A 27,769-nucleotide genomic window follows, 5' to 3' on the forward strand; every position below is an offset into this window, starting at 1 on the left:
GATGAGAAAAGGGTCAAGAGCGAGGTCCAGCCTTCCCATGCTGTGTCTGGTTCTTCCATCTGCAGCAGCCCCACTGCAGGGGGACCAAGCTCCTGCCCATAGCCCAGGGCTTGTGTGGGATCCTCTGCTTTCCTTCCACACATTGCTACCTGCTTGTTTAATTCCTCAAGCTGTAGTGCTAGCCAGGATAACAAGCTTGCCTCATTAAAAGATAAAGTTACTGAATGTCGAGGGCATTGAAAACCTGGGATGAAAACTGTCTCCTCTTAAGCATGTGATGATGGTAATTATGTGGCTGTCTTGAAATTAGTCACTCTAGATGCATGGCCCCTTAATTTTCTGACAGCAGCAAGCAGATCAGTCGATAGCTTGTAGATCAGAGGATAATGCTGCAGTAAGAGGGAACTAGGGCTTCAGGATGTTGTTCAATACAAAGCATCCTTTTAAAAAGTACTAAAGAAACCCAGCTAACTTGTTTTCCATATAGGATACAGCCTGGATCTTAATGCTGCACTTATTCTTCAGGGATGTAGCAGTTTGAGGTTTGGTTTTGCATCTGAAGAAGAGCTGAATGCTATGAGGTCAGTTCATGGGGCATAGATGCACTCACTGTGCCAGGGGAAGGTGACAGGGACATAAAAGCATTTGGGTGAAAGACAGAGGCTTTTGATAGAATCTGATTTCCTTTCAGGGACTGACAAAATCTATTTCCAGCCAGCTTGTTAATATTAGTATAGTGAGAGCCTGGCAGCAATGGAAGGCTGTAGGTCACTGCTCCAAAAGCTTCTTGCAGGAGGAGGGAGTTATCTAAACAAACAACACTGAAGAGAACTGTGAGGATTGAAACAGGATACTGGTTTCTCTCAACTCACACAGCAAACCTGAAAAGTCCCACCTTCTGACACTGACCCATGTCCTTCCCAAGGCTCCCTCTCCTTCAGGTGTCTGCACGCTCACACATCATCTCTCAGCCCTGGGCAGATGAAAGAAAAAAGTCACTGGTAAAATTTTCTCTTCACCGTTGCTGACAAGCAATTAGTCCATTGCTTATCTTCAGTGCACACTGTGCTAGAGAGAGCCCTGCTAGTCTGTGTGTGCTTCTAAAGGTCTTGAGGCTGATATGGAAACATCTGACGTGTCTGCATTCACTGGACCTCACGTTATGGTGTGGATTGATGTTTCCTTTAGACTTGAGGTCAAAAGCCATATAAGAATAAAAAAAACCTTCATAAGATCACACAGAACCACAGAATGGTTGGGGTTGAAAGGGATCTCTGGAGATTATCTAGTCCAATCCACCTGCTAAAGCAGGTACACTTAGAGTATATCACACAGGGAGGTGTCCAGGAGGGTTTTGAATGTCTCCAGAGAAAGACACTCCACAACCTCTCTGGGCAGCCTGTTCCAGGCTCTGGCACCCTCGAGGTAAAGAGGTTTCTCCTCATATTCAGATGGAACCTCCTGTGCTTCAGCCTGTGCTTGTTGCGCCTCATCCTATTGCTGGGCACCACTGAAAGGAGTCTGGTCCCACCCTTTTAACACCCACTCTTGAGATATTTATGAACATTGATGAGATCCCCTTTCAGCCTTCTCTTGTCCAGGCTGAACAGACCCAGTAGTCTCAGTCTCTCTTCATAAGAAACATGCTCCAGCCCCCCTAATCGTCTTTGTAGTGCTCTGCTGAACTCCCTGCAGTAATTTCTTGTCCTTCTTAAACTGTGGAGCCCAGAACTGGACGCAGTACTGCAGATGTGGCCTCACTAGGGCAGATGTTATAAATGAACTTACTCTGTAGCTGGTCTGACCTTAGTATCCTCAGCAAACAAATCAGTAATATTTTCTAAGATAACAATGTACCAGATCAAAGTTCCTTTGAGCTCTGAAGGTGACCTATGTTCCCAGAGCACTACTGGAAGGTAAAAGCATCCCCTTGGTTCAGTGCTTCATTCCTGCCCCGTGAGCAGTACTAGCATGTTCCCCACAGGTCAGTCCAGCTTTGAGATCCTGATGACTTTGATGCTGCAGATTTGTTGGCACTAAGCATCATTGGTGTTCCAGGCTCAATTTGTCTGTTTTAGGTGGCAAAATCTGAAATTAGAATTTTGAGGAAATTTGCAGACAGGAGCAAGAACAAACATGAAAATATCCTTAACCTTTTAATCACCATGCTATTTTAATCTAGGACTGCACTCTGTTAACGTAAAAGCACCAGTTACATTTATTTTGTTAAGGCTTTGCTCATAGTCTAATGCAGATCTCAAGTATATTTTTAGGATCTACACAGAGGTGAACAGATGGCTTTTTTTTGTGTCTGTGTAAGAAAACCCCTTTATGCAAACAGGGGATGTCAAGTGCACTAATTAAATGGAACAAATTCACATTCATGTATTAAGTTAATTGTGCAGCAAAACAGAGCTTTACTGTCAGGTTAGTTTCCACTCAGCGCAGGTAAATCAATTAATTTACCAGTGTGTTGATGGAGGAAAACTGTGATGGATATGCAGGTATTCTAGCTAGGTCAGACATCAGAGCACACACTGCAAGGAGGACCAGGAGTCTTTTCTTCTTTGCTGTTAGCAGCAGGAGTTGGTTTGATCCAGCCCATGGTGAGTGCTTTGGTAGCTCAGTCTGGCTTGGACAGGGCAATGGGTCAGTGATGAATACATGAAAAAGATAGCTGCAAAATCTCACTGGAGAGTAGAGAGTTTGAGGCTAGGGAGAGCCGTTAATGACCATCCCAACCTTCTGTAGGAGAGAGGGAAAGATTTTCAGCTGGTTGGGTTCAGATGTATTGCATTGTATCTGATTGTATTGGCAATACAATCAAATGCTGTTGTATTACTCATTGCTAATAAAATCAAATATGTGTAAATGTATCAAATTTCATGAATTGAATTAGAAACACATATATCTATGCATTTATAAATGGATATGTGCTGCTAAATACGAGCAAAGAGATTTTGATAATTCCCATTTAGCTGTAAACAACTTTCACGAAAACTCCCTCTAAGGTCTGGGGGGAAACAGGGACTTGAAGGGCTCATCTGACTAATTCGAGGCATTTGCTTTATGATCAGATGACCAGAATCCTGAAAGACTCTTCTATTGCTCCATGCTGGTTGAAACAAGGATGTAGTGATTAGCATGGATGTAAATGTCTGCATTGCTAGCATATGTATTTCTTAAATAAATCTGATTGTATTTTAACTGGAAAGCTTTTAGGATTTAAACAACAACAACAAAAAAGTACTTTTTAGGCGAATCAACAGATGGCAAAATAGAAGAGCAACAACCCAGTTAATAAAAACTGTCTTGGAAGAGTTTGTAAATTGGCCATATCATTGAGGTGAAGGTCCCAGGCTCATTTGTCATGCACCAGAAATAACAATGGGAAAAAGCTCAGCCTTGAATCCAGCATGCTCCCAGGATTTTACTGAACAAAGGCACGTGGTTGCCCAGTGAAGACTGACATGCAGGCTGCATTTAAACCACGCTTCCTAGGGATTAACTTTTCATTAGAGTTAGTCAGGATCAGTATCAATATCTTTCAGATGTGGGAGCCATGGTGAGCAGAGTGAAGTCAGCAGAGGGTGTGAATAATGATAAATACATGTGGTGTGTCTTTGTTGTTGTGGCAAGAATAATTCTGCCAAAAGTAGTGCTGTGATTTAACTTGAATATTAGGTCTGGCCTATTATTATACTGCACAAATTACAGAGTTTAAAACTTTTCATCTGTTTGATGCCTCTCTTAATGAGCAGGAAATTTCAGCAAGATAAGCATAAGCCACTAGCAGAACTGTTTTACATCTGACTCAAGATAGCCGTGGATCATCAGCATTCCCAGATCAGCTTATTCATCTTCAGTGTTCAAAGACATTTTAAAACAGTATAAAAGCCCCCAAATTCAGATTGTTGGTGAGATGCTGAAAGGCAACATTTGCAAGACACTGCTCATAAAGTTTCCCAAGCAGAAGGAATGGTGAGACAAGAGAGGTTTTTCTAGTCCTCCAAACTCAGATAAAGCAGAATTACCCTTTCGCTTAGCAGAGGTTTCAGTCTCATCTGCAGTGCAGAGGTTTTGTTCTGGGGGGCTCCAGGATCTGTTGCTCATTACATAGTTCGAAGTCAGGGAGTATCTTCTGTCCTGCTGAGGGTCAAGTGGGCAGACCACAGGGGAGTTAACACAGTGACACCACAAAAATGATAGACGAACTTGACATTACTACTTGTAGGGCATCAACTTACACAGGTCTTCTCACCACTGAGAGCCTCAAAAGATTCCCCATGGACCTTGCAGATGGGGAAGGAGGAGACCTGGGCTTGCCCTTGACAGTTATATTGGAGTTTCACTGCTCAGTATGGAGCTGGCTCTCAGGGCTATGGGCCTCCTCGGCCCTTTTATCCTCTGCCATTTCTTCACTAAAGGCTGTTCCTGTGGCCAAAACCCGGGCTTGGGGTGGTGTGTCGGCAACTCCTGGCTCGCAGCAACCCTGCAGGAACGTCTAGCAGATATCCCCACCTGGAGTCAGGTCCTAGCTCTGCAGGTCAAGAACGCTTTTCCTCATCTACTCCTGCTGTACAAGAAGGGTAATGATGCCAGGCAGCTATTAAAATTTCACATCCAACATATTCTGGCTTCTTTCTATTTTCATAAAAAGCTGAGCACATCTCACAATTTTGTCTGTTTATAGAGCAGAGCATGGAAACAGAATCAGGGACATATGTTGTGTGTGTTCCAGCAACTGTGTGGCTCACGTTACAGAACCAGCCAGCAAGCACTGGCACACAGAGGTACATATGGTGAAGGTATGCAGCCCCCACAGAGCAAAGACGGTGCGATAGTAACAATGCCAAGTTCTATAGCTCCCACTGAAAGCTTTGGGCTTGTCTCTGGGCACCCGTGAGTGACTGACCTCTTGCACTTCTCCTTTGTGCCTTTTTCTTACATTTATTGCTGACAATAAATTGCCATCTGACGTACAGAAATAACTGGGCCAAAGGACACTCAGGCAGGAAGGAGCAAAAGGAAATGTCTGTTATATTTGTGTACATTCCATAGCTGCTACAAAAGCACAAGCTTTGCGGTGCAGTGTTTTCAGGAGTTCAATCTCTAGTAATAGTAGAGACAAGAGTGGTATTTCCCATATGTATGTGTTCTTTAAGGGGATGATGTAAGGTCAGCGTTGCCACTCAGATTGGAATTTTTGGAAAAGGACACCCTCTGTCATGCAAGATCCCTTGTGCCTTTTGTACCCCCTTCTTTCTGCTGATGGCAGCAGCTCAGCTGTGTGCCAAAGGTTAGCTACTGAGTCACTGGAACAGAAGCACCCAGAATTATAGGAAAGCTACTTGCCAGGAATGGTGATTCAGTGACCCAATTTTGAGGTCTTTTTCATATAAATTTGAATAGAACTTGATTATACTTCTGTGTTCCCAGAAAGGTTTTCTCATTTCACACTCCCTTATTTTCCAGGAACAGGAGCAGCAGAGCAGCTGGACAGTGCTGGATGCTCATCTTGGTGGTTTCCAAAGTGCTGTGAGCAGGGTATGCCAGGACTGTTATTTCTAAACATCCACTCAATGTCTGCTGCCTGTGTAAAAGTCTTTGCACCCCTTAGCTTGAAAACTACAAAACTTTTTAACACACATATCTATAAAACTTGCTCTCGATCAAACTTAGGCCTTTTGGCTTATCTGAAGAAGCTGCCACGGCACCCCCTTGAGGTGAATCTCCTTTTCCCTGCCCTTGCCCCACAGACCAAGCCAGTTGTCCTGTATACTGTCAAAGGCTGAGACTCCATTCTCTACTTGTCATTTTGGCAGCAGTCTCATTACACCGAGTCCTTCCTGACGTGGCTTTCAGCTAGGAGGGATTCAGTTTTATCTGAGAGCTGCCAGGAGGAACTCAAGACAAAACAATGCGCAAGGTGTTAGACTTAAAAAATCTGTCTTCAGTGTTGCGATTAGTCTTGCTCAAATACCATGCTCTTTTTGTATTTTCTTATATCATGCAATGAGTTAATAATATCTACCATTATAATGGCTTCCAGCGTGAGATTTCAGAGCGTTTACACTTAGTGGATGAGCACGGATCAGTAACTCGCTGATGACTCGGTCATTTACTGGAAGAAGCAGAAACAGAACTGGGGCTTCTTAATTAGCAAAACTTGATACAGTTTAGCAGAGGGCAAAATCCTGCCCTTTGGTTTGCCAGGCCCATATGTGCTATATAGTGAAAGGTAATTAGTGGGGGGTGATTGTTTGCAGAGTGTGACAACTCTTTCTCTAAGGTCTTCGGGTTCACACCTATTTTTCCATTCTATATCTGTCCAGTACCCAGCACACTGTGGTGTTTTCCATTACCAAAGAGCTGTTAGTGATAGCGACATCATCATCATTCAGAACAGCCTCTGCATTTTCTGACCTGGTGTTTGTTCTGCAGATTAAATAACTAACCATAGTAAAAAATAATAGAGACGTAGTCTGTGTGGTGCAAAGGTACGATCTGGGCTGTCAGTCTGGGACAGAAGAGAATTATAATATACCCCTTTGGCTGTCTGAATTGCAGTTCCACTGAGCACAGCTGGGAACTGCAGTAAATTAAAAAATTTAGAGTAGTGGGGCTGTAGACTGTGTGTGTATATTGTCAAACACCACCTGACAGGAGAGAACGTTTTCCTGAATTGATTGGGAGAAATAATATCCTGACTGCCTTTTCCCTTTTTTAACTTAGGCAGGGAAATGTAAATAGTCCAGGCATGGACTACATGCCGTGTGTCTGGGAGCTACAGAGCAAATGAATGAGCTGTTACAAGAGGGAGAGAAAGAGGCGATTTATTGCAGCAGCGGACTGCAAGATGTAGGCTATAGATTTTCTGTCTAAGAGAGCTGGGTAGTGCCTGCCGGTGTGTGGAGCAAGATTCATCTGACCTACATCTCTGGTATAAGCACAAGAAGCTAGCTACCTTCCCCTCTGGCCAACCAAGAGAGACAGTGACTCCTACACAGGATCCCTAAAATAGGCATCTGCATTGACGAGAAAGGGAGTTATGGATGACCAGCACAATTGTATCTACTTCTGTAGTTAGATCAATTTTTTCATTTGTGAGTTTATGGCTGCTCATGCTCCAGTGCACAAAATTACCCCAAATTAGCACCCTGGTGGTCATTCAGTATTGCACGTCTGTTAGACTAGAAACTATGAAGGGAGAAAAGCTGAGCTGGTGGTCAGGGGTATATTTATTTACAGTGAAGAGACGGGAGTGCATAAAGAGGTTCAGTGTGAAAGATAACAGGAAAGCTTGAATGAAAGTATGAGGGCAATTTACGTGCATCATACATAAAATGGGACATGGTCACTGGGGCAAGTAGAAGGATATAAAATAAAGCTCTGAAGAAACATGAAGCTGAACAGAACTTGATAAAAATAAAAAGAACAACTGTACTAATTTCCTTCTTTTAAATCCCATACAGAGCTTGCTGAAGTCCCTTCAAGGAGGAGAGCTGATGTGGTCTGGTAGGGCAAATGCAGGCTCTTGAAGGCCAGAGCAGGCAAGTTCAGGAGTGTAGATTGATGGTTAAACCCCAGACCTACGTGTTCTATGTGAAGCTGCAATAAAAGGTGGGAGGGCAAAGCTCCCTCCTCTCTGAGACCATCACTTGTCAAGATAATGTAGTGTAAAACCTGCCTTTTCTTCTTCTGTGCTTGAGGAATATTTCAGAATGAGGGGGGTGATATTGAATTGTCTTGACTTAGGCTGTTTTTCCCAGGATTCCTGCAGTGGTTAGGGAAGGGCTTCCTTGCTCCTGACCTTCTCGTTTTTGGTGGTGTTTGATAACTTTGCTGACAGCCTGGGCACAGCTGGGGACAGGTTGTGACATGGGCTGTCTGGGAGAGGCTGGTTTGGGTGGCATCCTGTGGTAGTGCTGCTGCAGGACACCATGTAAGTTGGTTTCCCGGCCCATACTGAAAGATTTCCACAGTATCTTTCTGAGGGCTGACTCTGACCGGAAAGCCTTCCAAGCTGTGTGAGACAGAAGCAGTCATATGGAAGAAAGCATTTGGCTTGACAAAGGCCTCAAAGTGTTTCTGACTTGTGAAGAAGGTCTTGGTTCACTTGACCATCTGAGCTACCGAAATGTTAGTTCACTCTTGAGTTTGAATTCAGAGTGAACTGACCAATTCATAGTGTCATACTTTCAAAATGTTGGTTGGGAGGGACATCCAAAGGTCTTCGGTTGGCTCTGCCATGCCTCTCACATTGCTGTGGACACTCTGAACTGATGGGATGTACAATTGTATCTATAATAGGAACTAAAGCCCAATAGCGACCCCAAATTATTTGGATGTTTCTCTGTTGTTGATATAAATGGAATTTTGGTGACTAATTGTCTTTCAAAGGGATTTGTCAAGGATCAGGTGTCTATATAAGAGCAAGGAATTGAACAAAGTATCCTGAGTCTCAGGCTGTCCCCAACCAAAGAGCTCTTCTATGTGGGAACATCAGCAGTACCAGAGCATGGAGGAGCACAGAGCAAAGGTTTTCTCCTTCTCCAGTGAGCTAGATACTTAGTTTCATTGCCTTCTCAGTTTGTCCAAAAGTGAGACCACCCTACAAAGAAGGCAGTGGGATCTGCTACAGTTGGGCATTGTGTTAGTTTGGCTTAAGGACATGAAGCACAGTCCAACAGCAGAGGAGATGAGCTCATGGGGTGAAGTCAGGGTGGCTTTCCAAGGACAGTGCTGGCCAGCTGGTATGTTGATACAAATCCTGCTTCATGCTTGTCTTGGCCATGAAAACTGCCTTGCAGCCCAAAAAGTGATGTCCTGATGTGGAGAGGTTGTCTATATTCCTGTTACTGCTTTGATTGTATTAGTTGTGTTCTCTGCATGCATTGAATTAGACTGAATGTGTCTGTTCAAGCTAACAACAGAGATTACTTGGACTATATGAAGTCCGGGACACTGAGGAAACTGTCTTTGTAAATAGGGTAAATATGTACTTCCCATGCAAAACACAAGCCCTTAGGGCAAAAAATGAAAAAAATGGCAGTTTTGCCTCTTTTTACTCTATCCTTGTGAAAGTAGATAGGGATACGTGTTAACTGTTAACACTTATGAATTGCACTTGTAAAAAGGGATTTAGCAACCCATTAGCTCCACGTTCTTGAAATGTCTGTGGTTAAAAATTAATCCAGGTGGTTTGCATTTAGGAAACTTTCTCTGCAGTTCTCCTCAAAGTAGGTAGGAAAACTTGTTACCACTTATTTATTAATTACACTTGTAAAAAGGGATTTAGCAACCAATTAGCCCCACATTCTTGGAATGAATGTGGTTAAAAATTAATCCAGGTGGTTTACACTTAGGAAATTGGCAATTTGTCTTAAATAAGCTTTAAAACACTGGAATCTTCTAATGTTATTGGCCACTCAGAAACCACAGAATTGTTCTGGAAATGATCACTTAAAACAGAATTGGTTGTTTTGCATGAACATTTGCTTAACTGTTGAAGTCCTTATCAGCTCGCAGCAGCTTGAGTCAAATATAATCTACAGCAGATGAAATTTCAGAGCACTCTGCATTTACGTGCCTGATGGGAGGGATTTTGGAGCTGTGAACTGAGGTGGCTTTGGACTCCTTGAATTTGGTGAACTGAGTAAAGGAGACTGTGATGGTAACACATGCCAACACCGTTGCTTCCTGGAGGCTGAAGCACCAACCCAGCACCACGAGGACCTGGAGAAAAGGTTTTCTGATTATTTTAGGGGTGACTGAGGAGTGGTTTTCCTAATAAGAAACTCAGATCGATGCAGTGATAGACCAGACCTGCTACCACTGTTTTTACCCTCTGTGCAGCTGCTGCCACAATGGCACAATGCCCACTGCAGCACCAGAGCGATTCCTGCCTCTGTCTTAAAGGAGAGAAGACCTGAACTCTCTTCTCTCCATCGGTCGAATAAACTTGCTGGGTTATCATGAAGGAATGCATTATTTTAAACAACAGTAGGGAAACCATAGCAGTCCTTACTTCTCTCAGTGAGACACCAGCTGTAATATTTAACACTTCAAATGTACAAGTGCGACTCTCTTTGTGTTGTACAGCTTAATAATGAGAACCTTTCTGGTCAAAATCCCTGCAAAAGCACTGTCTTTCTGCTAGCCTGCCGTGACGTTCCTCTTCCCCCTCTCTGAATGTCATGCTTAGAAACTGGGAGAGCTGTTAGCGGATGGGGAAAAAAACCCAGTGCTTTTCTGGTGTTTGGTTTGCTATGGTGATTTATGCATAGGGTTATCTACTGGAGCTTCAGGGAGCAGCAATTACATATCTCAGGTCATCAGATTAATTCTCAGGAGGCCAAACGCTCCCATTAGAAGTGGTGACAGATTCAGCTACCACACACTGCCTTTCATGGAGCATCTGCAGTTGCTTCACAAGGCCAAAGGTTTTACTACAAATGGACTTTTCTTTTTTTTCTTTTTCTGATGTGCTGCAAAGCAAAGAGACAGGAAACAGCAGTTCTTGCCCCATGGAGCTCCAGTTGCTGGCAGGGGAAGAAGGCACCACACTGCTGCAGAGCCTGTGGGACTGGCCCCAGCACCCCATGGGCCCTCCCCACACAAACACCAGTGTCTGCACTAGCAGAGGGACTGCTTGCACGAGTGCAACACGTTCCGGTCTCTCGCCTGCATGCTCTGCACTGGGACACTTCCAGCTGGCAGGTCTTCAAGAAGCTGGAGGACTTGTGCTGCATCCCACAGGGAACAATGCGGTGCATTATAACCAAGTGTGCTCAGAGCTTGTGGGCTTCTGCAGCACTGCTGCAATGAGGATTAATTCCATGTCCAGGGGGGACAAGATGCCTCTCTGTGCCTCTTGCTACTTGGAAAGTAAGGTAATGCAGCCATATATATGTGTCCCTATGTGTAACTGATTTAAAGGGCAGCAGGAAGACGATAGAGGTTATCATCACTTATACTTGTGAAATGAACTGAGTTAAACCAGACCGGAGTGATGCCATGAACAGTGATGGGCAGTATTTTCCCTGAAATTGCGCTGAAGTTTTATAAGTGCTATTGAGTTTCAGTTCAAACAGTGGGCTGGCTGGTAAACATGTGCCACCACAGCCCAAAGCTGGTCCCGTCACCGATGGTGCAGATGTCAGTGTAAAGCCGCACAATGTTTTTAAAGCAAAGAAATGGAGCAGTACATTTTAAAGAACCAGTTAAAGTTAATGCTAAAAAAAAATCAGTTCATAGTCATTGGCCGTTAAGTAGGCAATTAAAGAAAAATGTTCATTAGATAACCTCATTAAAACAAAGCTGAGGAAATAAAGTAATTTACTGACACCAATATCAGTTTTCTCATTTCCATTGATTCGTCTCATTTCAAATATCTGGAATGACGCTTACTATCTCTTTGCATGAAGTCTGTAAATTACATTATGCACAGTGCAAGCTCTATCAGAGAGGCTCTAACAGACAAAATACTCTCTCACTTCATTAAACAGTCTAACATTGCCACAGGCAAACAGAGTAACTTCTGATCTCCTCCTTAATCAGGTCAGGATATATTTTGTGATACATATGGCATTTTCATAGGCCAAAGGACATAAAAAGTTGGCTCTAACTCTCACTGGTGTTGGAATAAAGAAAGTTATTTTCTTTATTAAACAGTGTAACTTGGGTATTGACTGGCCAATTACTATACCCTGTAGAAGTTTTCAAAAAGAAGTGAAGCTGGTTTCATATAGGGTCACTTGGATGTGCTGTTTCAGTCTGTCCTTGTCTATCCATTTATGTCTTTGTATCTGAGGCTGAGGCTCCTCAGGCTGTTGCAGATTCACTGTCACCGTTCAAAGGTGGCATCTGAAAGTGTCAAAAGCCACAATGTGTGGACTTATGGCCACTATAGAAGTTTCCAACTGCTATAATCACCCTATCTGATGCAGAATAAGTATCCTTCCAAAATTCACCAAGAGAAAAAGCTCATGTGAAACCCTCATGTTTTTCTCTGTATGTCTGTCTATGCCCTGGATTCTCTCAGGCATTGCCCTAGGTAGCCCACAGAAGTGCCCTCAGCCAAAGAAGAGCCTATTCTATTTAAGTATTGCACCTTATCATTGTGATGACAATAAGGCAAGATACATTTTATATCTACTTTGAACTCCCAGATCACTTCACATGCATTATTTCTCATTTTTCCCCACAGTGGATAGATTGCATTTGTCCTGCTTGGCAAAGTACAGAATTTAGATGACTTGATGGCTCTTCATTTTGGCTTGTGTTGAGCAGAGTAACTTCACAGTCCCATTTTCAATATTGGCTTCAGTCATGTACATCCTGCAGTGCATAAATACCCCTCGCAATCTGGATGTAACTGCTTTGGTGAAGGATATATGATGAGTTACTCTGATGACTTGGTTCTGAATTCAGAAATACCTGGAATCTCGCCTTGAGCTGCCTTTGCTAGACCATGACTTTGAGAGTTTTATGATGATTGATGGTACTGTGGGAATAATCATTAACACTTAGGGCTTCTTAGGACTAAAAAAATATATATATCTTGATAAATTCATCTTCACGGCATATCTGAGAAGGTGAGTGACTGTTTGCCAGTCTGAGTCAAGGGGAAAACTGAGCTGTTCTAATTTACCCTTTTTAATACATAAGTTTCAGAGCCCAAACACAGTCTTGATTTCCCGTGCTTAACCCCTGAGGCCACTGTGCAGACACAAGGGGAGTGCCTTCATTTTTTTAGCCTCTTAAACAATTTTGTTTGTTTGTTTGGGTTTTTTTTTTTGTGAAATATCTGTCCAGAAGCACTTTCCTGGAACAGATGTAAAACCCCGTGGCACTCAGAGCCAAACTCTCTGAACTCCATTCCCAGGACTGGCCACAGCAGTTTGGCAGGGAGCTCGGTGGAAGCAGAATAATGTTGATATTTCAGTTACTGTAAGTTTGCAATAAATATCCAAAGCATTAAAAAAATATAGTTTAAATGCAAATGAAGCTCTGCCTTAATACAATTATGCAACTTAAAATGCCAAACAACCTTTCTGCTCTAGCCATGAAATAACAATATATCATCTGCAGTATTATGTACTTGCCTTGAAGTCCCAAAATACATGTGGAACTCAACCAAGATCTGGAAAGAAAAACACATTCCTTCAGAATACCTCCCGAGTCAAAATGAAACCCAGCACCTTTCACTACACAAATATCAGTCTTATTAAAAACCCAAACAAAACAAACCACCCACAAAAACAACAAGCCACAACAAACAAACAAAACAAAACAAAATATAAAAGAGACTGGCATTTCATTTAAGGCAGTGGCTTTGCTCAAAGCTCCTGATCAAAACCAGGGATCAACATGCTGCTATGTGGTGTATATACACTTATAAACTAACCACCGTGTCTCCCAAATCATTGAGTGAAGACTGATTAGTCAATGTAAAATTAATGTTAATGGGATAGAAAGATAAGTATTCGCTGCTGGTTTTTTTTTTCAGGAAAGGCATATAATTCGTTTTTTATAAGCTTTGAATAAATTGTGATTTATCAAAACGTACAAGTACATTATGAAGAGTAAGGCCTGTGCTGTTTGTGCATATTAAATATCTCCAAGCACATATTACAAATAGGGAAAACCAGATTTTGTTCTGAAATGTTCCCCAAATAGGTTCTGTAGGTGCTTTGTTCCTATGTATGAAGGATCTGAGAGTGATTCTTTGATGAAGGTCATTATTGATTTACAGAAGGTGTATAAGTTTGTATAAGTTTAGAATTTGTATCTATTGAATAAATAGATTAAAGAATTCACACTTGTCAAAACACAAGTTCTTCCCAGGAGAACATTGGCCTTGACAGGTGTTTCAATTCTAAAAGGCCTCATGAAAGTTTTAACACAAAAATGTTATAATTATGGCTCAATATGACTTTTAATTATTTAAGCTAATATTTTTGGCAGATGCAATATGACATCAAATTGATATATTTTCCACTGACATCACAGTTTTTTGACTTGTAATTTCAAACTTCCAGGATTTTGTCTTGTTCTAGAGACAGAGAAAGGCCTTAAAAATATTTTTTTAATCCCCCAAACAGGAAAGCAACTGGATAAGATTTTAATTGATCAAAAGAGCAGTGGCTTGGGGAGTCCATCTCCCTGCCAGCTTGCAAGGCTAATCACTTCTGGGGACAGTTAAGTCTCTTATAATTCTTCTCAGATGTCTAGCAGTGGCTGTAGTGCTTGGCTAAAATACGGACTTACGTACCTTGCTAATTGTATGTAATTTGGGGTTGTTCAGTATTTTATCATCCTTCCACACTATTACTAAAAGCCTATGGTATCATTTAGCCAGCTAATGCCACAAAGTAGGAGTTTTCTAGTAGCACTTAATGTGCAAAACAAATCAGCTGAATTACACAAAGCAGTGCAATGAGGTGGTAAATAACCTTGACAGGTGCTGTCTTAATAGGCAGCAGGAGGTAATTACCTCCAAGGGGACTGTCAATGAATTAATTTTTGGCGAGGCAATTCAGCTCATGAATTGTTCAGAGACCCCCAAATGCTGTTCACATTCTTGTGTAGTTTTAATTCCCTTAGCCAGGAGCCTTCAGATAATAACCTCCTTTAAGCATAAATAGAATTGATTTGACCATTGCTTCCACACAAATTTAAGTGCAGATTTAGCCATTGTAATTAGCTGCAGAATTGACAATAAGAGGAACTGGCTGGAGCATCAGGTGGAGCTGTGATCACAGCAAGGTAGACCCAGATTTTCCTTAGCTTAAAGAGTCATGTGAGGGTTTTGCAGCAACTACAGATTTTTTAGGTGACTTCAGAGGGATGCTGACCAATCTTCATAACCTTCATGTCATCCAGACCTTTGTGCTGTTACAGCTCTGTCCTGCGGATCTGGAGGGATCGAGTCGGACAGATCCTCCTGAGTGACCATGTCCCTCTGGCCAGGGCGCTGGTCTGATCCAGAAGGGATTTCCTCTGAGAAGAAGCTGGGACAGTGGTACTTCGTTTTGGTGTGGTAAGGTATGCTTGAGGACAAGATTACACCAGAGGACCCAGCTTCTGAATGGTCTCAGCTACAGACAACCCCATACTGACCCGGGCTGGTCTGTTCTCCTCGCAAGGGGAGGGGACAGCGAGGGCTTGGGACATCTTGGGGAACTGATGAAGCTGGTGGGCACTGAACTGGAAGCTTTCCACTTTGAAGGCTTTGGAGAGGATTATACTGAATTACTTCCTGATACATTCGGCTCTTAATTTTCCTTTCCTTTAATTTACAGGTGTCTTCCATTGAATGAGAGAGATAATGATCTGTGATTACCTGTAATATTTATAGATATGCCTAGGCAGGCAAGAGAATACATCTCCCCCCACCAGCACTCGAGCCCCCCCAAAGCCTTTACCCATGTCTCAAGCTCTGAAAGAAAACACTCAGCATCTCTAGTGTGTGGTGGCCACTTGCTGCATGTGATAACCAAAGATGTGTAAGCATTCTTGGTATTATTCCTCCACATATGATATCCCTCAGGTCAGTGTAAATTGAGACCTGTGGTCAATCCTGTGTTATTTTGTTGAAGTTGCATGCCAGCAACATGCTCCCAGTTTGACTGGATCATGACCTTGAAGTCATTCTCAATATGACATCAGCTACTTTGGCACAGGCAGGCACACATCTAGGCTTACACTGTGGTGACGTGTCCTCCCCGTTGGTTTAATAGGACTATCTGTTTTTACAAAGGATTTCCCCCCGCTTCTCCTGCAAGGTAAAAGAGTCAAAAAATAGCAGCTGCCTGATGGCATAAACGTCTCTGTCTCACTGCGTGTGAGTCAGGTCTTGAGCATTCACCAACATGGCAGACAAGTCCCTGGGCTGTTGGTGGTGGAAGAGTGGCCAGCTGTTGTCCCCCACAGGCCATGCTGGAAGAGCTATGGAGCAGAGCCCAGGCCACCCCCAGGCAACCTGCAACGCATCTCTTGGATCTGCTCCTGGTGTTTCTTATGTCATTGGTGTCCCCAACATCTCTTACAAGATGAAAAGAAGGGACTGAAACTGCTTCTCTTCTTCTTCTGTCCCTGTTTGTCAGCATAAACCGTCTTCTACAGAAAATGCAGCTGTTGGAAAGGAAACCTTTGTCATGGAGTGGCTCCTGCTTGACCAGAGACTGACAGCTAACCATCCAGAGATGGCAGACTGGTAAAATATTTACAAGTTCCATGCTCATCCTCTGCCTAACTCCAGTAAAATGCTGCATACAGTTTCACTCTCAGCATGGTAATCATCTATGATTCAGCTGCCTTCGGTCTTCTAAAATTTTAGGTAGAGCTAAAGGAGGCAGACAAGCACATCTGGAGGGATCATCATCCCAGATGACTTAGGCATTGCTTTTAGGATAGTGTGAATTAACTCCTGATACCTGGATTTTTTAGGAAAAATGGATCCCCTCTTCAGACTGAGAAAACCTAACTATATGGTATAATTTTACCCATCTCGTTTTCATGGTTTCTTGGAAACTTGGCTTTTATTTAGAAAGACTTTATGTAGGTAGATATTTCTCTTTCTTTTCCACTCTGTCCCTGTTAGACTTTTCATCATACTAGCAGCAGTATCAGTAGAGTCAATAGGTCAAGAACACTGATCTCAGTGATGCTAATGTACATGGACTCACACCAGTTCTGCTGCTGGTCCACGTTTTATTGAATATCTGCCATGATTCAGTTTCTGAATATAGCTTTAGCAGATGTATATTCCTGTTTGCTTTATTCTTGTGTGTAAAGGTTGTGGGATCATGCCTCCTATCTACAGAGAATATCACTTTCCAGGAAGACCAGGCAGAACCATCAGAACTGGCCGGAAGGAGGTGACTCAAACCATCAGAGAGCCGAGACTTCACTGATACTCTGATGAACAGAATGACAAATTACCTTCTCAGGCAGGGTCGGGGTTCACTGAAACCATTAATTTTCATGTGTTTCTCAGAGCGTCCAAAAAGTCACCTTCTTTCCCCACCCAGATGGCAGATGACAGTGCATTTCGAAGGAAAAGAAGAATTCTGCTGTTGAAATAAGTCACTAATGTTAAGTGCATGACCTGGCAGCACAATGCAGGACGAACAAAGTAAAACCAGGAGAGGGCAGCCAAAATGTCTTCCCACGTCAATACTGTGTAATCGGCTTTTATTGCATAAAGAACTTGGATTTTTGTGGGAATGTAATCCAACAAAACACATTTCGAATGAATAAATCAGCTTTCCCCTATGTCAAGCTATGTGCAGAGGGGTGCTGAAGCATTCAGGGTAGCTATGGTGACAGTATCTTCCTGCTAACAAATAAATACTCTAGAATTAGAAAAGGATTTGTGAACAACCAGTAATTGTGCATCCAGATCACAAGATTTTGTAGAAGAAAAAGTGGGTTGCACAGTTCTCAGACACAAGTTTTTATAATACGCTATTTGGATGTTGCATTTAGATCCTGAAAACAGCCAAACCAGTACATGCCTGATTTGCTGAAGGAGCGTAACTTGGCCAGGATCACAGCTTTTTGTCATTAGTAAAGGCTGCAATTTATCTCTGCTTGCGCAATTTTCAGCTCCTTTGGAAAAACTATGCTGGAACTTTTCACCTAGCTGGTGTTTGCTCACAGCCTGGGTGTTCTTTGGCAGAGATGCCTTGTTCTGTGAGCATTTCAGGGACCTTTCCTATGCAAATCTCTAGAGATCTTGGGAGAAGATGGGTCGTTGAAGGGCAGTGTGGTGGTGGGCAGCCAGAGGACTTCTCAGACATTGTCTGACAGACATTATCCCCCAAAGCCTTTATCCATCATGCTCTCCGTTGCACATCAGAAAATTCATAGCTCGCACTGTGTTTTCCATCAGGTCACACCCCATCAGGAGATCCATAAGTGTGCTCATGATTTCACTGGGCTCGGCTGCTGCTCAACAGCCATGAATACAGAAATATTTATACTCATATGAATTTGTTTGTATCTGTTTAGGGGAGTTATATTCATATTTTGATGTTAACCTCTTGAATTTTGCAGCAACACACAGGCTGTTTGCCTTACTCTGGAGCTCATAGTATCTTGAAGGGCTCTTCTTGCTCTCCCAGTACCTTGGCTGGTTCTTGTGCCTGCCCCACAGCTGGCTGCTGGGAATCAGCAGATGGCTCATTCCTTATCCCCAGCAATTGCATGTCTCTCTTGGCCTCTCAGTGTGCAAAATACAGAGTGCATTGATAACAGAAATGTTTGCTAGGTAGTTTCCAGTCTGTTCGTACAGCCTTTCTATTGGTCATTTAAGTTGCCAAAGGCTCACACTGTCATCATCCAGCATCTGCTCCCTTAATAGCATATTCTTTCCTTGCTGCAGGACAGTTGTTATGTTTGATGTATTTCTTCATTTCCCAAGAAAGTCAGAGTATAGTAAGACCTTAGGAAACACAATCAGCACAGCAACACTTCCAGTATAAGTATTTTGTTTTGGAGGAAATTGTCCTTGTCTGAAGCTTTTGAAAACATTTTATGTCGCTGTGATCACTCAGGAGTAACCATCACTGGTGTCTGCCTTGACACTATTTAAATTTACTTTTTAAATGAACTGTAATCAGGGCTTATTTTTGGAGTAGGGCTTATATTTTGAGCATCTTCAAAAATCCTGAAAAGTCATGCTAGGGCTTATTTTTAAGGTAGGTCTTATTTTCAGGGAAACAGGGCAACTCACTATGCCCGTTCTCAGCTGTTAGTGCTGCACTGCCATGGGGTTGTGCACTGAGAATCTGAGAAGGAGGAGAGGCAGGGAGGCAGGGCCAGGAGATATTTCATCCACCACTCAGCAGTCGAAAGAGAAACCAACTTCATGGACCTGGATTGTTATCTCCTGTGCACTGCCCAAAATCCTGATGCAGTGCAACCAGGCACACCACATGGCCCTGTGTGTCTGTTGATTGCTACACTCATTGGAGAGTTGTCCAACACCAAGCCAAATGCTCCCCAGTTGCAAACCACTGTGGCTAAGGTCTGGAGCAGAAACACCAGACAGTTCTTTACCTGGAGTCTAGTGGGATGAGCCGGGCACACTGCTGGAGCAACACAGTTTCCCCATCCTGGAGACCTGAGGCAGTTTCTGACAGTATTACACATTTTCTCCAGCATCCCAGGAGATGCCCTCCCCTGACAATCCTACTGTAGGAGGACAGGCTTCCCATGCAGAGGGGAATTGAATGTGAAGCACTCTGTAGGAAAAAAAATGCTGAAAGCCATCTGTTGGGGTTATTCCAGCAGTTTAGTCCAGATGAGCTCTTTGGTTCTACTGTGCCCACCGCTGTTGATATCAAATGGGTGCCAATACTTGAATTTGGCCAGCTAGTTCTGTTTTTTTTTTTTCTGACTGTGCTGGGCCTTGTTGTATGGCACGTAGCAGTTTTACTCCATGCCTTGCTAAGAAAGGTTAGATTGTGCAGTTATTATTAGCATGCATTCAGACCTAGCAGCAGCAGGACACAAGCTGTAGCACATGTAAGGACATGGGGTAATGTGACCTTTTGTTTGTGCCAGGGTATGGGCATGAGTACAGAGATACAGAAAGTACCTTAGACCTTTCTTCCCTCCCTTGTTCTATTTACAACCTGAGTGTATTTAAGGTATAGGCAAATTAATCAAAACTGACTTAGACTTTATTTATCTCTGCAGTTCTTATTTTGACTCTGTCAAACATTTTCGTGGTAGATTGGTTTCCTTCGGCTCATTCATTGATCATTTGAAAGGAGAATTATGCAGTCATCTTTTTTTTTTTCTTTTTTTACTTTTTGCCTCTACAGTTAATTTTATAAACCAATTCTTCAAATCAACAGGTGAAGGGTCAGTATTTCAACATAGCTGTTACAGAGATGTGTGCACCTCGTGTTATCATAAAATGCTATGAGGAGTGAACCAACCGTTGTCTGTAAAGTACGAGCTCAGCTTGCTCATTAAACAGCCTTTTCATGCTTTTTCTTTTTAAAATAGGAAATGATGATGTAAAAGATGATTATCAAGGAGTGGAAAAGTAAGCAAATCAGTAATAATATTTAGGAAGTGTATATCATCTTTCACCTCAAAGATTTAAAAGTGCTTGATCATCCACTAATTAAGACTCAGACCCAGCAGGGTGTTACTGTAATGAGTACTGAGACGTCCTGCTTCATGCTGAGCTGAAAATAGTTCTGAGCATGCTAATAAATTTCTATTGTAGAACTCCCTATAGTCAGTATTAACAGAGTCTGAAATATTATGAACAGGATGGGCAGTCAAATATTAGGGTCAAAGTAAAAATTGTGGTGGTTTACAAAGACAACAGTAGCAGTTTCTGTTCAAAATATCTCTGAGCAAAACACAGATTTTGCTTTATTTCTATTAATACAAATTATTTACCTAGCTGGATCCCCTTCTTAAAGTCTCAATTGTAAGTCATATTAATGTTTTCAATGTTTCATTCTGCAGTCCTGTGGGAGAAGCTTTTTCCTAAAAAAAGCAGAAATATTCACATCCCTGTGTGATTTCAGAAGCTCTAGTTTTAAGTAAGACACCAAGTATTAAGAGATTTGTGATAAAATAAGGAGAGCTGGTAAAAATTAGGAAAAAAGTATTTACTGAACCTTAAAGTCAGTCTTCAGTATTTTCTTCATGGATCAATATGGATTCTAAAGAAATAGGAATTACTATAAAACAACTTCAGCAGGGGGGTAACAAAGACGATACTAAATTCTTACATAGAAAAGAATGAAACCAGGAAATAACTTCAGATTTCTGAGTGGGATGTGACACTAACTACGCTGTAAAGAGCAAAGGTGTCGTGGATAAGTTTTAAGGAAAGCTTGTGTTTCTCGTCTCACTGTAAGTAAGGCTTTAGTATCTCTCAACTTGCTATAAAAAATCCATCTCAGTGACATTGAACTTCAACAACTGAAAATATGAATAAGGTCACAGAATGATGCTTCTGTGAGTATTTGTTGTTAAATAAGGAAGGAGCATGAAACTGTTGTAAAAGAGATTTTAAAGCCGTTAGTAATCACATGGCATCCTTCCGGCATTTACCCAGATCCAAGTAACTGTAGCTCAATACATGCTGGATTCATCACAAATTAAACTAGTGATATCCCATCAAACATGCACTTTCTGTCTGAAGTAGAAATAGCTACTAACTATTTCTTTTTGGTATATAATTATTAGATATCGTATAGACAATACATTTTTTACCCACTCAGTAGAGGATATACTTTGATCTGGAATTTGCTGTAGGCAAACTGTGGCCCTTTCATCCATAAAAGCCCTTGAGGTTTCTTGCTGGCCAAGGACTTTTTGTAGCCAGGTTTAATATATTGTTCTGGCTTGGTCAAATCATGCTATGCTTTTGCCTTCCCTTTTGCACAGAGGAAAGATCAAGGAACAGGTTTCAAAACCATGAAAGGTCCCTTCTGTCTCCCGATTCAGCAGCAGAAGTAGACAGCTTAAGAAGCCTGGAGACTGATGCCTACTGTTTTATTTTCTGCTTTCTGTTCAGATGGGAACATTTTTCTTCTTTTGCTTCTTGACAAAACAAATATGCTTCCCTCAGTATTCAGCACTTGCCTGGTTTATGTGTGTATAGGCAGCTACCTTGGAGCACCTTTTTTTTGGTAAGACGTAACTCATCCTTGCAGATAATGAAAACCATGTTCACTGAAATGATTTGTGCTGCCTTTGCACTTGATGTCATTCCTGCATATCTTGCTTCTGTAACATTGCTGGAACAAGATCGTTGCAAACACCACATCTAGCCCATGGCAGCCAGGTGTGTAGCACAGACCATAGGGCTAACTGATGAACTGAGCTGTTTAAACCTGCAGTAAAACATTCAAGATTATTAGGAATCTTTAATATCTCTGTGGGGTGGCATCTCAGAAATATAGAATTCATGAGAATAGGCCTCTGTACAACAATTCCCTCTTCCCATCTAATTCTGTGGCCTATTTATAAGGCACTGGGAGACAGAGATATGGACAGATAGAACTTTCACCCTTTCATAGAAAGGGCACAGAAACTCTTGATTCAGCTCTGAAATGTGTGCATTTTTCATATGGAAATGAACAAACCCAACCACAGCTTTCCTGTCTGTAAAGGCTGGTTGAACCCACTACCTGTAAAGAAAAATCCTGGTAGCCAGTGATACAGGGAAGAGCTGAAGAGATACAGTGGTTAGATACCAGCACAAGAAACAATCTCAGTGCACTGCCTACAAGTTAGATTCTGGCTTCACAATTATAGCAAAGTCATATAAGTCATATTCATTTCTTAAAGCTCTCCTCCCAGCACACGCTTGCCTACTCGCTTGGGAATTGCTGGCTGTGGTGAAGTCCTGATGTATTTATCTCTCTGTTTGCCATGGGAGGATCTGGGGGAGCACTCAGGAGTGGCCCCAACCGCTGTTGGTCAGCAGCCAAGTCTTCACCTACAATTCACCCACTGGCTCGAAGGAGAGCGGGAATCTGTCCTGGGAGTGATGGAGCACAGAGAGGCTTCTGGCAGCCTCCCGTTGTGTGGGTTGGGGTTTTAACATATTTCTAGAGCAGATGCAGTTTAATCACCCTTCAGTCAATACTCAGAGATTTGCTTTCTGCTTAAGCCAGGCGTCAGCCTCAGAAGAGATATATAGAGCTATTATTTTAAAGCCCTTTGGTCACTTTTCCTTGCACAGCAAAGCAAAATGTGCTTGGATGTTTTTGTAGGTAAGTCTTTGAGGAGTCTAACTCAAATAATGTGGAAACTTAAGGTTACTGGCAGGAAAACATAGCAACTCTGTGCTGCCTTCAAAATCCCTGCACTTTAAACTCTTTTATTAACTTATCTGGTTTTCCTGTAGATATTGATTCTGTCAATTCTGATTTCAACCTGGCTGCACATGGGAGAAAAGTGAGGTCTGAGCAGATAGTTGACATGAAATGAACAGCAAATTATTACACAACTGTATGAAATCCAGCATATTCTGCAGTGCCCAAAGTCAACATGCATTACAGATGCCAAAACAACCAAACTCAAGGGACAGTTGAACATGTAGGAACAGACATATAGTATACAGGCTGAAGACTGAAATCCTTGATCCAATGAACAGAAATACTTCATCAAGATTTCTATAGATTGGACTTCTTGTTCGCCTCATGAAAAAGAAATATTGACAGCATATGTTGAGGGAGTATGTAGAAATCCAAATTATACTTGTCCCTGTGATGAAGCTTTCTGCAGAGGAACAGACCAGACGTCCTGAAGGAACGGGACTTGGTTATTTTAAACATCTATTTTCCAGGGACAACTGAAAAGGAGCTAGGGAAAGGTAAGTGCCTCAATAACAGCACTACCTGCAATCAGAATAGACAGAGTAAAAACATTTGTGGAATGGATTTCTGGTTTATAGTTTTGTGTCACAACTATATTGATACACCTGAAAAGGGATTGAAGGAAGACATCTTCTGGGCAAATCATTGCATGACTGCTCTGGGGGACAGTTCTTCAACCTTCTGGATCCTCCAGAGATGACCTTTCTCTGAGATGGAGGACTGGGCTTCAAGTGCAGTATGGGGTGGAGCTGAGCTAGGAATCCCTTGCTTGCTGTATTTCTTACCTAATAATGGGCCTAATGGAAAAAAAAAAACTTGCAGCGTACTCATCATGAGAATGTAGTATAGTTAACATCTAGCTTGAATGGCTTCATCCCACCTATGTAGCATCCCTCTGTACTCCTGGGTAGGAAGACAGGGCGTCTTGTTTATACCCCTCTATGCAACACACCACCTGATTTCAGCAGTGAATGAAGTGTTTCCTGAGCCAAAATTATCCCAGCAGCTGCTGAATTTGCAAAATGCCTTGAAACCTTAAGGGTGAAAAGTGCTGAACGGGGAGCAATGCATAACTTTCTTATTAGGATGAAAATTAAATAGTTGTTGGATGATCTGACAGTGCAAAATCCTAGCGACAATTTTTCTGGCCTGAAATTTTCTTTCCTCAGTTTGCCTGAGTCACAGAAAAGGCTAATTCTGTATTTCAACTGTGGGTACTCTGCTTGGGTGGATTAATGACCCACACTGAGCCTTTACTTCTTCTCCCCCAATACTGTGTCAAAGACCATTAGTCAGAAATCATTACTACTTTTGACCTACATTCCTGCTTAATTGCACATAAATATATATTCTGTGAAACTATCTTCTTCAGTTTTAGCCTGACAAAAGATACTTTCTGATGCTTTTCATTTACAGGCAGGCAGCTGGATAACAGGCTGAGCCACCACACTTCAGACATACATCAAAGGTGCCTGGGCTGAACACAGAGATCTCTGCCTGTGTCTTCTAAACCTCTCTAGCCTGATAGGCAGCAAAGCATCCCCCACCCATCACAAGTGTTTGAAAGGCAGGCAGAGTGATCTGGGTATGAAAATCTGGATGACAGCTTTAACACTCTGTAGATTTGCAGTCTTGGGGAGTGACATAGCTTCTGGTAGTCCTGGTTTCCCTTATGCCTTGAGCAAACCTAAAAATGACATTTGTATTGTGTTCTGGGTGGGCATGGCCAAGTTCAAAGAAGCAGTACCTTGTGCATTAGAGGTGGCATAAAATTAGGACAAATCAAGCTTTTACTGCACCTAATTAAGGGGTAACTTGTTCCACAAGCAACAAGTGATGTGCCAGATTAATTTCCTATTACCTGCAACATGGGTTGCTTTTATTGGGTATCCTAAGCTTTTATTGGCATCATTCTGCTTACAGACTGACAATTTAGTATAAGTCCAATAGCAACACGATTGAGCTGGACTCAAGGCCATGTCTGTGACAGTCCTGCCTCCCTTTGCAGTCATCGTCCTCAGTCTGTCATATACTGGACTACACAGAGCACCCTACCTGCTCCCTGCTCACCTTTCCAGGTCTTCCTTCCGTAAGGACGAGGCCTTCCCTTTGCCCCAGGGTGCTGCAAGCCCCCAAAAGCTCACAAACAGCAAAAAGGACTCCAAGAAGACCATGAAGTGGTGCTTAAGTATCTCTTTTGTCCATCTTTTGGTCCCTAATGCTTGCAGGCTGAGATATTTACAGTGGAGCCAAGTCTCCAGAATATGTCCATGCAAAGGAGTTTGGGTCCCAGAGCCACAGTTCTCACTATGTAATTCGGTTGCAACAAACTGGATGAGGGTACCAGGGGTCAACTTCCAATGTGGCTCGTTGCAGCAAAGGAACTTCGTGTTCCTTTGCTCTTTTGATGGTCTTCTAGTCCCAGAAGTTTTTTTCCAAGGACTAGGGGAAGTCCCAAGAAGGCCATCTCTGTTTCCCAGGTCTGCACTGGTAAGGCAGCTTTTTTCTCAGCCTTATGGGTTCAGAGACAGAGCTCAGAAGTGGGAGCTGCTCGTCCTTTTTCCCTGGGAGATCAGGAAAGAAGGAGCAAGCAGAGCTCTTCCATGCCACTGGGCTCTCTCTCCCCTCTGCTCTAGTCCAGTCAGCTGCTCTTCCATTTTTTCTGTCCCAGTATCATGGCACAGTTGCTAAAGCAGAGCTCTAATAAAATTGTGGTGTTAGGTCTTGCCAGGGCATACTACCCAAGCGAGGGGTCCCCAGGGGTGTATCCAGGCATGTTATGCAGCTGATGCATTTTGATTTCACTTAATCATGTTCCCAAGGCTGAATTTAGCAAGGCTATATTCCTTCCCTGTCAGCATTATCTAATGTGATGCACACCCTGCAATTAGGACCCACCATAATTGCTTCTGGCCCGTATTCATCAGGCTCACGGCCGGGCTGGAAATAATAACATGAGCATGGGAAAGCTGCAAGTCAGCAAAGATATTTCCAGGAAAAGAAATTTCCCTTTGCTCTTCTGCCCTCTCAAACCACCCTCCCCAGCTCGCTGTTGAGCTGGCTGGGGTGTTGAGAGCCGGGGCGGTTGGCCAGAAACGCTGTCAGCTCCCGGGCTCTGCTCTCTGCCGAAAACAAAGCAGGAAACCCGCAGCGAGTTCAGGAGCTCGGAGCTGACATGGAGAGCTGAAAGGAGCTTGGAAAGCTGAGATTAATCTCTGGCAAAGGCGTGTTTGACATGCCCGAGCTATTAAAGCTATCAGATATAAAAAGCACTGGCCTGTTTTATTATTTTATGAGTGAGCCCTGCTAGCTGGGTTTCTTTGTCTTGGGAACTGGAATGCTGCTGCTTTCTGATCCCATGAGTCACAGTTTTATAACTCGGTTTAATCGTCATTTCTTTGCTTACACTGTCTCCTCAAGTGCTTGGGTCAGAGCTGAGTGACATGAACTGGCGTTTGTTCCACGTCTGGATCCCGTCACTAGAAATGAAGATATTTTTAGCCTGAGCTAAATCGCTGCTATTCTTAGCTGCTTGGCTGGAGCTTTTTCTGTATTCTCCCATCTTCTCCCTGTTTATCTCCTGAAGGTTTTTTTTTACTTTCTTTCTCCCAAAGCTCACTAATGAGGACTTTGGGAATATATTGCTGCTAGTAGAGGAGGGAGTATTTTGGGATTGCACTGAATTTTAGAAGACAATAAAAATAAATTATGCCCCAGATGCCATATTTTCTAAAAACGAATCTGCTCAAGTCTTAATGTAGGAAACCATCATCACTGATTATTGGAGGGAGGGTACTTCTAAAATAAATCTATTCCCAGATTTTTTTCTTCCAAGTAGGGTCTGGTCTTGACTTGCTTAGACTAGGAAAGATGTAAAGGCAAAATACATACATCTCCTGACCTCTCACATTTATGTGGTGAAAGATGAAACAAAGGACCGGTGAAATGATCAAAGATCCCTGAAGACACCAACACCTCCACCAAATCCAGGTCTTCTCATCTGGGAGTGATGTTACTTTTGCACAGTGACTGCAGTTGTTCTTGCTCCCATTTTCCCCACCTTCTGTGCAGCTTTCTGCATGAACTGTTGGTTTGAGACTGTGCTACACAGGGGAAAAGAAGTGAGCTGATAATACCTCTTATTTTCCACTTTTTCAGAAAGAGAGCTATTAATGTTAAAAGTAGCTATTTAGAGCTTTTATAGATGTAAGAGGTCAAGGACTCTCATTTAAATAATCTAGTGTTTCAGCATTACGGCAATGTACAGGATAGCTGTTATTACCACTCTGAATATTATCCATATTAGTCCGTGCCACAAACCAGCTCATTTCACTCTATCAGGTAAGTGTAGATTGAAAGAGTGAAAATTTCACTCTATTCACTCTATACATAATGGTAAAGTTGAAAATAAAAGGATGCACAGCTCAGGCACCAACAGAGCAGGATTTCCCTCGAGATATTGGCTTCTCCTGAGATACTGCCATACCACAAGGCTGCCAGCTGAGGCTCAACCCTCGGGGCATTGTGGCAGCCAGACACTAACAAGCAAGCACTTGGATACTGCACTGAGATAACTGTTGTGCAGAGGCACAACGGTTCCTTCCTTTCAGCTACTCAAATCAGTGACTGTCTTTGACCTTGTGGTTACTCAGGCTGGAAGGCAAGGAGGAGAGAGTTTAGCCAACCCAGGCTACCTACTGCCTCTACAAACAAGGCACATGGATACCGGTGGATAGTTGTGAAGGTCCCCATAAGAAAGGGATTGAGCAGCTTGTCTCTTTCCTACACTTTGTCTGCTCATCAGGAGATACATCTGCTCTTACCAAGAGCTCTCAGCACCTTCAAATAGCAGTTATAGCTGCAGGAGTAGCAATATGCCCACATAAACATGTCCCTAC

Source organism: Nesoenas mayeri (assembly GCF_963082525.1).
Source record: "Nesoenas mayeri genome assembly, chromosome: 2".
Classification (NCBI taxonomy): Eukaryota; Metazoa; Chordata; class Aves; order Columbiformes; family Columbidae; genus Nesoenas; species Nesoenas mayeri.